The following is an 11,155-nucleotide window of genomic DNA, read 5'->3' as shown; positions in this document are numbered from 1 at the left end:
GGGGGGGGGGGGGGGGGGTGCAGGCCAGAGCAGGGGAGCATACTGGGCAGTGATAAAAAGACACACCGTTTGCTTACTCAGCAACAGTGAACAAAATCCAGTTGCCTGCTTCTCTCAGCCTCCCGAGAGCAAGTCACCCACTGACCCACTTGCCTGGACCAGCTCTCCGGACCGCCAGCCTTCAGCTGCACAGCAAAGGCAAAGCAAGAGCACCAGCCAGGTGAGCACTCTTCTGTGCTGTAAGCCCAATTGCAGCCATGCATTTACCTAAGGTGGATGTCACATGTAAGGGAAGGGCAAAGTGTTTTAAATAAACCTAAGTGTTCATAAGAAGCCCTTATGTGATCGGCATACGCACAAGATAAAAAAAACCCGACACTTCGGTCAAAAGGTGTTGCAAAGAAAGCATTTTTTTTTAAATTAGCTAAGAAAAACTCTGTACTCTTGCCAAGAAGAAAAAGAAAGCCTTTGCTTTGGGTGACAGCTCACATCTAGACCCAACCTTCTATCACCATGTGTCTTCATCCTATCCAAGTGCTTCAGTGGGAGCTGTGAGTCTTTGCAGTTAGAATGGAGCCACAGGAACAACAGAAATACCATCCAGACTATCTCCCACCGATGAGGGTTGGAGTCATTAATGAGTGAAAGGAAGCTGGGTTTAGCTGCTGCTTGAAGTACCTCCCTCCTACATGTCTCTTCTATGTCACTCCCACACCGACAAGAAGCCCTCCCTAACTGCCAGTAAAGTGTGTCTTCAAGTAACCTCTCCTCACACCTCCTCTCCCCATCTTCCCTCTGGATTTTTTGAGGTCACAGCCTCTTCCCTGAACCCACCCAAAAAACCAAAAATACCAGTCTTGAAACCTAACACGACTGGAGGTTTGTATCCCCTGCAGTGAAAGGCAAGAGAGCTTCCTGACCCCACAATATGAGGCAACCTGCAGGGATGAAAGGGGTCCTGCCTTAGAGGAGCCTGACCCACTAGAAGAAAGTCCCTAACCAAATATTGAGGGCCAGGACACAGTCAGCTTTACCCCAGGTAGTCAGATGGCCAGCCCAGGTAATTAGCGGTCTCTCCCTGCATTATGCAATCTCTCCTTAGCAGGGCAAAAGCCGAGGCGAGGGCTGTGTCAGCAAGCAGGACTGACCTCCTCACCCGCACCCTTCCCACAGCCTGCCTGCCCCTCAGCACCTTTCCATGCCCTTTCCCAGTTACTCATCCTGCTGCACCCCAGCAGACTCTCTGATGGGCCCCCAGCTATGCAGAGGGCATGTCTGCAATCGAAGCAGTAATTATTTCTGGGTTTACCTCTGCAGTTGCACTACTTGTGACCTAAATATGCTACTTGCGGCATTAGAGATTGGAGGGGCAGAAAAAGGCATGCTTCAACTGACTCCACCACCTTGGACCAATCCACTAGCCTGCTGTGCACTTCTTGAAGACCAAAATACCAAATATTCCTTTACATTTATGGGAAAGTCTCCCTGACCATCTTCCCTGTGTAAAGTATTCATATAAAAAAATTAAGCTATTTGGCCACCCTGCCTGGTATTTTTCAAAGGCTCTCAACACTAGTCTGCCGTTGCTCTTACTGTGGTGGGCTGCTGGTAAAAGCTTTTGGAGAATCCCACCCCATGTCTTGAAGAGCCAGGAATGAAACCAAATTGCCAAAAAATCCAACAACACTAATAGAAAGAGGAGTCTTGGCACACCCCTGACTGTGCTGCATCTGCTCTGCTAAGTAGGTACATTTATTTCAATCCTGTAGCTGTCTCTTGCTATTTATAGCTGCTAGCTTAATGAACTTTCAGGGTAGACACCAAGCCTGAGCCTTACTAAATTGATGTCTAAATATCCTTGTCGAATTAATTCAATCTCATTATGGATGGACTGTTCCACAGTTGGACTGGCAACTTCCACTCCTCACTGGAATCAACCAGGACATTCTCCACAATACAGGCTCTTTTCCTGCAAGTCAGGCACTCTGAGTTAGGAAGCAATACCAGAACTTTACTTCATTGTAAATTAGACTGCACATGAAGAGGTAGGAAGACTGTTAAGAACGGTCACACACATTTTTAAGAGATATACCATTAAACAGTCAGCTCACACTTAACTTTAAGAGAAACGGGAGAAATTCTGTGAATGTCCCAAACACAGGCATTTTGACAAAGCAGCCTCTGGGTCGGGCAGCAGGGCTGTGTACCTACAGATCAGGCATGCTGTATTCTCCTCAAACTGCTGTATTGCTTCAGTAATCCTGCATGCAACTCATTTCGCATTTTGTGTAGAAGTGCTCCTGAAGAGGCAGTAATTTTGTGCTGGAGAGCTGCAAAGCTTGCTCTTTTTAAGGAGAAAGCCTGGAAAATCCCTGCTGAATGCATTGCAGATGTCAAACAGATTGTATTTAAAACTAGAAAAGAGATGGTTTCCACACCGGTGGGCTCAAATTGCTTATTACACGAGTGGTTTCAAATAGAGCCTTGTCTCCATTTTGGAGGCAGTGCCAGGGACAGAGCTTTCTTCTGTCTATTCCTCAGCTCATGCCAGGTGCTCCCTGGACATGAAGGCTCGCTCTGTCCTCACAGGAGACTCTGTCCCCATGTGTGTTTCACAGCACAGCCCTCAGCACACCACTCTGGGTATTTTACCCATTGCATTCACCAGAGACAGACATGCCTACTTCGGTGCCCCATTTAAGACGGTAGATGTGAAACATAATTTCAGGCCTCATGTAAGCAAACTGCTCACAAGTGCCGATATCGAGCAAAGGGGCAGATGTGCAGCAAAATACAAAGGTTCTCAAGAAATGAGAAGCATGAGGTGAACAGACTGTAACTTAGCCACTGGTGGGACAGTTAGTGATCCAGAAACACCTGAATTCATGCCTAGGTCTCACAGATTTCAGCAGGAATTATCGATGTGATGAAGCACTTCAGAGGCTTACGAGCACAATGGAGTCAATGGGCATTTCAGCCCCACAGGTGGGCTTTCTTTTCTGATAAAGGTCAAGTTGTTGAGTGAAAGAACACAGCAAAAAAGCAGAGGAGCTTGGCCTCTGGGGATACCTGGCTAGCACCAGAGGTATTGCACTCAACAGACAGATATTAGAAAACTATTTATACACACACACAGAGCACCACTCTCTTATCTAGGCTCTTAGACCCATCAGAAGACCTGAAGAACCTGAAAGGAGCAAAACCCATACTTGTTATGCAAGCAGCAAACCATAATGTAAAAGAAACTAAGGATACTAATGCCATCAACTTCAGGGTGCCCCACATCAACCAGGAGCAACAAAGTGTTGTACTTGGATTAAAAATGAAAAAGCCTCCACTTAAACAAATCAACATAGTGAATTCACACTACATGATTGCTCACCACAACATATTTTATATTGCTAGGCACCTTGATAAACTAAGCACTGACTAACCCGTTTAAAAAAAAAAAAAGGTGCCAATTGATGTTGCAGGATCTGCCAGGTTCGGACAATCTATTGGAGATAATTACAGTTCTCTCTCCACATCAAACACCCTCCCAAGCACTAAATGCAGGTGTTCAGTAGCAGGGTTGTAGCATGCATGCCCAAAATTGACAGCAAGCTTCAAGCAAGCAGGACTCAAGCAACTCTCTAGAGTCCCAGCTTGCCTTGCTCCAGACTACACAGAGCTTTGGAAAGAAGGCTGCATTTTAAATTAGAATTGTTAAAAGGTGCATATTAACCCATAGTGAGGCATGATGCTTGGCAATCATTACGGAGGGACACAGTGGTTGCCTACATACCAAATCTGATCCATCCAGACCCAACCTCACCTTCACTGGGAGAGATGCACTCCATCCAGGATGACAGCACAAGCCTCAAACAACACCTTAATGAAATGACTATGCTGCAAACATTTTCTCTTTCAGCAAAATGCTCCTCCTAACCCACATCTGAGGGCTCAAGAGAATGTTTTTTACTAAAACCTTCAAGAACTACTGCTGGTGGGTGGAAGAGGAATTTCTCTGAGCAAACTGCAAACTTTTACAAACCTTTGATGGGATGACATATCATCCCTTCCCTCTCCCTATTGCTATACGGGTCCTCTAGAAACCACTCCAACAGACAGATCCAGATTTTCAACCTCTTCTCCTCATTTCTGGTTTTGTGTCCTGTAAACAGGATCCTAGTTACACCCTTCCACTAGTAAAGAAAACCTTCAGTAAGCTTAGCCCACACGTGACCATATGCAGAAAAGCTGCAACTAACAGTGTAAGATGAAAAATGCCCTCAGCTCACAACGGCTTATCCCTCCTTTAAGGTTTTCCAAAATTTAGATTCTGCAGTTACATTTATCCACCTGTCAACATTTTGACTCTGTCCAAAAATCAGGTTTTACTTTTTTCACATATGCAAATGCTAAGAAAATTCTATTACAACATGCAGTTTATTAGTTCCATGGGCCCCTCACTATTGCTTGTTGCTTTTGGGTCCCAGTGCCTTGCTGAATTCCCTACCAAAGCAAAATATCAGTCATTTCTGAAGCCCAGCACTGCATGGAGCAAAGTGCCCTGAATGCCTATATCCAGTAAACTATGAACACTGAATTTCCTTTCCTCCTACTCCGTTTTCTCAAGCATTATGCTCAGTTTAGACCAATCTTTCACTCTGGCAACAACAATTTTTCAGACCCGCAAGCAGTTTTAACAAAAACAGTCAGTAAACCATACAGTATTGCAGCAAGGCACCGCACCTCACAACTTGTGGTATAAAACCTTTAAACGTGGCCAACAGCAATAGTGTATCATTACAGGAAAAATCTCATCTTAGAGCCCTTCAGCAAAGGAATTCTCAAAGACTCCCTTCTGGTCTTTAAAGACATTTACATGCACAAACACATGTTCATATGCATGTAAAGTACTATACTTAGGGTGACGATGAAGACATCCCATGTTTACAGCTAGAGAGTAATGTCAGCAGGCAGCTCACTGTCCCACCAAAGCCAGTTCCTTCTTTATCCTATTTCCACATAACACTGTTAAAAATGAAAGTGGAAAGAGGCAAAAAGTCAGGCAGCCTACAAGACTTTGTGATTCAGAGGAGAAAGACCTCAAGAACCTAAGATGCTGCAATCAACTTGAGTGAAGGCTCACATCCTCCTCAAACTTGCAGGCTGCATTAGCATTCAGCAAAATATTACAGAACAGAGGAGCGAGCATCACTTCACATGAACGCAGGACACAGAAGTGCCATGCCCACACCTTTGCAACCCTACTTCTTAAGCTGAAAAAAATTGAAAAATTAAAAAGCAACTGATGCCTCTAGTTAGCTTCCTGAAAACAAGGCTTGAGGATGTTTATTGCCAGCTAGTTTTAAAAATCACTCCAAAGAACAAAGGATTTTTAATCTTTTGTTATCTATGTTACTAGCATCATTTTCATGATTATTTTGTGCAAAATGCTGTAGGGCTTGAACTGAGGTGTAGCATTGCAAGTCATTACTTTACAGCTTATAATACTAGCCCTTGACTACCCATGAAATTGCCCAAGATATTTCGGAAAGGGACAGGTATTTACATTTTGGGCTTCTTGCTCTTTATTTGCTTGGAATCACCTTTGCCTATAAAAGGACTTCTACCCCAGCCACTGAATTCAGTCATGAATACACACAGACAGTTTTTTTACCTTTCAGAAACCATAGGCCATGCACAGATCAATTGAATGAAGATGAGAACTTCCGTTCTGTCAAAGAATCATATATTTCTCTACTGTTTCTTCTGACACAGTAATTGCTCGCATCAGCTCAAGTCTGTACCCCATATTCCAAGCGCTTCTGTTCTACAGGTGCTACGGAAATAGATTTGTATCTTTGTAAGGGACACAGAACTGGGCCAGGCCAAGGACAACCCAGGCAAGTTCTGCACAAGCACAGGCATCTCTGTGGAGCACCTCCTACTGCTAGGTACGTAAACACCATGTCTACATGTTGCCTGCTATGACAGAGCTTACCAAGAGACGTGATTTGGGTTTGAGATTTGGTTTTGTTCTCTTACCAAGAGACTGGGTTTAAGCCAGGGAGGTGAGCCAAATTAACCTGGAGGGCAACCAGACAGTGAGAAGAAACCCCTTCCTAGATCAAGCAGAATTGCATTTCCTCATGGGAAAATCTCCGTGTGTCTGTAGTAAAGAATGAGGAAGAGGGAAATGGGTTCAGATAGCAGCCTGTCTCAGAGAAGAAACTTCTATCTGCCTTCCTTGTTCCTCCCTTGTCTTGTCCCTTGCAAGTAAGAGCATCCACTTCATTCTGAGATAAGCAATCAGTCGACCTGAGGAGGCAGAATGAGGCTCGACACCTCTACCTGTGCAAGCTGACAAGCTGCCTTTCCACCATCAACTCCCCAGTCTGTCGAGCTGATTCCTTCCTTCACCCCTCTAAGAACACTGACCATCATTAACCAGAGGCTAACTGAATATGTGCAGTATTCTAGCAGCTCAACACTCCAGCCATTAGCACTACAAAAATCACTGAAGTTTCACACCAAAAACCCCGTTTTACCCATCACTTCTCAATACGCTATCCTTCCCCTTCTGCAGTGTTCTGACAGCATAAATCTTTATCTGTTTTACAACTTTTATGTGTGTTTTAGGCAGATAAGAAGAGGATATTTGAAGTCCACTTACCAGTAACGTAATATTTTTAACCTGGAATATACTTGTATGCCAGCATGTATGGATGGATGGTACAGAATAACCACTGCTAAAAAATGTTTCATTCTAACTGGTCCTAAGTGGAAACAAGGGCCAGGCTGGTTAAAGGAGGTGCATTTAGCAATAAGGTGCTGGTACGCTTCATCTGGAACATGGATTTGTAATAGTCTGCGGTTTAAGGAAGACACATTTCAGCTAGCACCAGTGTCAGCAGTCCTGCCTGAGAACAAGGGCGTGAACTCCAATTTTCTCTCCATGAGCAGAGACAGCCCCTGCAGGCCTGGAAGATACTGAAAGGGCTCTGCAGAGGGAACATCACCTTCAAGCCGCCTCCTCAGTGTATCAGAGAATATCCCTGTCTGGATTTTTGAAGGAGGTATCTTTCCCAAGCAGTAATTTACTTAGGATAAAACATATCTGTACATGTTCAATTTTATAAACAACCTCCCATCTGGAGAGAGTTAAGGAATACCAAAGTTTGGCTTGTTTGACTGAACTGGACCCAGCTTTTATAAAAAGGATTGACATTTCCAGACTGCACCAATTCCCAAATATAAAAACACAGCTAGAACAGTTTTGAACTGAAACAAAACATTTATAGGGAAGGTTTGTGTTTCTGGACCTGTTTACTCTCTTGCCTGTATCCACAGACATGTTTCATCAGGTTCGTTTGTTGTGGGACAGGCAGCTTGACCTGGTGAGTCAAATCCAGATTTGGTGAAAAACTGATTGCAGAGTTTTCATCAAAGAAGCTGAGAAATTATCTTCAGGTAAGATATCTAGGTTTAGGCTTCATGGTCCTTAGGGAGGGATCAAGAAATAGAAGCGATGTATCGTATCAAAGCTGGCTTAAGCTTTCTACTCAGTAAAAACAAAGCTCTCAGTATACGGAGACAATCAAGCAGTTTCCTAAACTTTTAGGAACTATTTAAAAAACTTTATTATTAAAGATTTTTCAAATCAAACTTCATATTCTTGTCCTTGCATCTGAAGGTGAAATAAACTACCAGTTACATACAAGCTGAACTGACAGTGTCTAATACTTGGCCAAGTTAATAATTTCAAAAATCAACAACAGTGGATTTTATACACTGAGATGCACTGTGCCTTTCCTTAAGATGTTTGGGTTTTCTTCATGTAAAATTGGATTTTGCTTTTTTTAAAATATAGTTAACAAAACAGAACAGAGGAGTCAAAAAAAATCTTCCAATTCTAAAGAAAAGACTGAAATATCCTCCAATTCAGTCCCTTCGTCTCACCAATAAACAGCACTTTCATGTTATTATCTTACTAAACTTGCATACTCCTATCACCTTCTCTGCAGTCTTTCTGAAGGCAGTGTCCTACACGCTATATTCACAACCCAGCATTCATTGAGCCTTAGTCTCTGATGGGTACCTGAAGCACGCGTAAATCCAATCCTGTTTTTTAAAGGCGAGCAGAGTCCCTGGCTACAGCCAGCCATCATGCAAAGCGGTGTTATGCAAAGGTCATAAACACAGCTGTCCCAGCAGTCCTTAATCCTGGGAACTGCAACACCCTCGCTCTTCTATTCTTGGGTGCCTTCACGAGAAAGGTGCTGAGCTGTGTAAAACGGCACAGCGGGCTCAGGATTTCCTCTTTCCTTGGTGTCCAGCGCTTCTTTTTTTCCTTCTCTTCTGACGACATGGAAACACTGTGTACCCCACAAGCATATCCAGTAAGCCCCTGCAGAGCTGGTCTAGCTCTGGCTGATGTAGTCCCTTTGTAATCAGCCATCCCTGTAAAATGACCTCAAGTATGTTAGACTAACGCTCACTCTCTGGTTGTCTCCATGCTCTGCATTTCACTTCTTGCTCAGTTGTTATTTCCCCATCCCACCCCTTCAAAGAAAAGCAAAATCCAAAACTCTCTCCCTCCTGGCCACAATGCAGCCACTGGCCAAGTGGCACCCCTACTCTGTAGCAAATGCCTTCATTCTGTCCCTCTCTACTAAACCACACAGCCCTGACAGATATTTCAGCTGCTGATGCCACATACTCTATATTGACAGCTGTCTCAAATATATGTAATATATTTCGTTTCTCCCAACTCCATTAAAACTGCTGTTCAAAATTTCCCAATTCTTTGTTTCTAATACTCTTATTCTTTTGAAATTGAATTTGAGCCACATACCCCTCAAACATTTACTATTAACAGATGAAGATTTTAAAAAACAGGGTTACAACTCAGATTTCTTGCCATGATTGCCAGTAATGAACACCCGACTAAGTAAGCTTTGCCTGAAAAGAACTGGTCTTCTCTTGGACACACTTGCCATGACTGAGAGTGGGGTACACAGGACACAAGCCATTCAGACCCACAAAAAGCCTTCACCAGAGTTCCAGTAAGAGACATCTAAAGCCGGAACAGTCTGAATATCCAAGCAACTGTCTCAGATGGACAACCACCTAAGAGACAGAAAATGAAATGGAAATAGAGACATTTATAAATGATGGAGAATGTCAAAAGCAGAACTAGAGAGTAAGTCAACAAGCAAAAAAAGTGTAGGAAACAAATAATTCAGGTCAACTATGAAGACAAGAGTTTCAGAAGGGGAAAAAAACTTGGGGATATGAGGCAACATGTAATTCAATGTTTGGAAATTCAAGACAGTAATCTGAACTACTCCTATCCTTTACAGTGTTCTAAATTAACTGTGCCAGCTCGTAAAAAGATCTGGCCACCAGCGCAAAACAGCAAGTCCCTGCAAGAACCTGGTAAAGTATCTGGATACATGAGACGATGAACAATACAGAAAAAGTTACAAATGATGTAGTATTAATGCTACTGCATAGGACACCTGGAATATTGTGTGGTATTTAAGTGATCCCACTCCAAAAATACATAGTGCAAAGAGGTCAGGGTGGAAAAGACTATGGGAAAATTCTCAGTTAGAGAAAGATTAATAGACTGCACGTTTTTACATGCAGATGAAGAGTAGACAAGAACATACTAACCTGTAGAAACAATAGAGGAAAAAATACCATTAACTTTTTCTCAAAGGACACAAAACAGAAACAATGCTGAACTGCCATAAGGCAGAAAATCAAAACCTGATGGAAGAAATAGGTTTTCAACCGTGGGCACAATCAGCCTGTGAACACAATTCCCCTAGGTTATCGATACATCCAGAAGCCAAAAAAAGGAATTTCTACAGATCTGGTCACCTGCCCACCAAAGGAGAACAGAGGTGCAAATATAAAACTTAAAATATCTAGAGTTCTTGAAGACAAGTAATTATGTCTTTCAGTGTAAATTAACTCCTGGTTTCTGAGTATTGATGAGCATTGACCAGTTGGAACAACTAGAGAACTACAGCTGTGAAGAGCAAACGGACATTGTGACTTGCCTTCCTTTCTGTTGCTGCTCTCTGAAGTATCTGCACCACCGAGAGTAACAGGCCCTGGGCTAAAGACATGACTGATCTGATCCCATGTTACTCTCTTTATATGCAGCAACTATACAGCAACAGAATTTTAAAATGAAAAATTCACAAATTTCTTGCATCAAAGATCAGGTTATATGACCCCTGCTTGCTCCTCCCTCTACGTCTCGTGCACATTTTCCCACTTACAAACAAGTTCTTTAATGAAACTCCAACCATTTGGAATTAGCCCCAATAATCTGAGCTATATCATATCCATATAACATAGGGCTGTTCTCCTATATTCAAACCTTGTTAGCATGTTCCCACTTTAGCAAGCTGTCACCATCTCTCTCCCACTTCTATTTAAGCAGCCATCCCCCACATTTCAGAACAAACGACAGTCTCCTACAATGTTACTGAGAGCTGCATAGTAATGACACTAGATAAAGATCTCTCTCCTCTGGTTAACAATTTCAGTATGAATGGAGGTACAGGGCATCCAAAATAGACCCTTATCTGCCTATCAAAATTCAGATATTCAACCCCTACAGATATTCAAACATAGAATAATGCTGCATTTTATTCTTCTTTCTGTTTGCAAAACTTAAAACTGGTTAATTAATAAAGGGAAAAGACTTATTAGAACCACAAGTCATTGATAGAATGAAGCCAAATCCCAAGTGGGTATGTTTCTCTCAGTCTATAGCAGTGGTCTTGGTGCTTCTCACCGACCTGCTCCTATGAGTCTGTTTCTAGCTGAAACCACAGGGTGCTTGCATTCTAGAGAGGGTTCACATCCTGAGAGCCAGGGCAGAAGCTGCAACAGATCTGCCCAGGCATCTACTCAGTCTTTGCATTTCCTTGCTATCTCTTTACACACAGTGTCAAATTGCTTTTTAAAATTTGGCCTGTTTCTGGCTGGCATTAGCTCAGGAGCAAACTCAGGTGGTACAGAGGGATGAAATGTCTGCTCCAGCCTGTCCCTTTTCCAAGCCACAGCAACCATTCGACAGCAAGTGATTAAGACTACTCCAACCCTGCAACATGAGATGGCTGTTTTCGTGGATCCAGTTTCTTCC

At 43.0% G+C, this 11,155-nt stretch overlaps 1 protein-coding gene across 11 annotated transcripts in view; it reads right to left on the bottom strand.

Annotated features, from left to right (window-relative positions):
* Window positions 1–11,155, bottom strand: part of SLC4A4 (solute carrier family 4 member 4) — a 230,632-nt gene that overhangs the window by 130,048 nt on the left and 89,429 nt on the right. The window lies entirely within an intron of this gene.

This window comes from Athene cunicularia, assembly GCF_003259725.1.
Source record: "Athene cunicularia isolate RWA chromosome 4 unlocalized genomic scaffold, athCun1 chr4_part2, whole genome shotgun sequence".
In the NCBI taxonomy this organism is placed as follows: Eukaryota; Metazoa; Chordata; class Aves; order Strigiformes; family Strigidae; genus Athene; species Athene cunicularia.
This window is presented reverse-complemented; position numbering and strand designations above follow the sequence as displayed.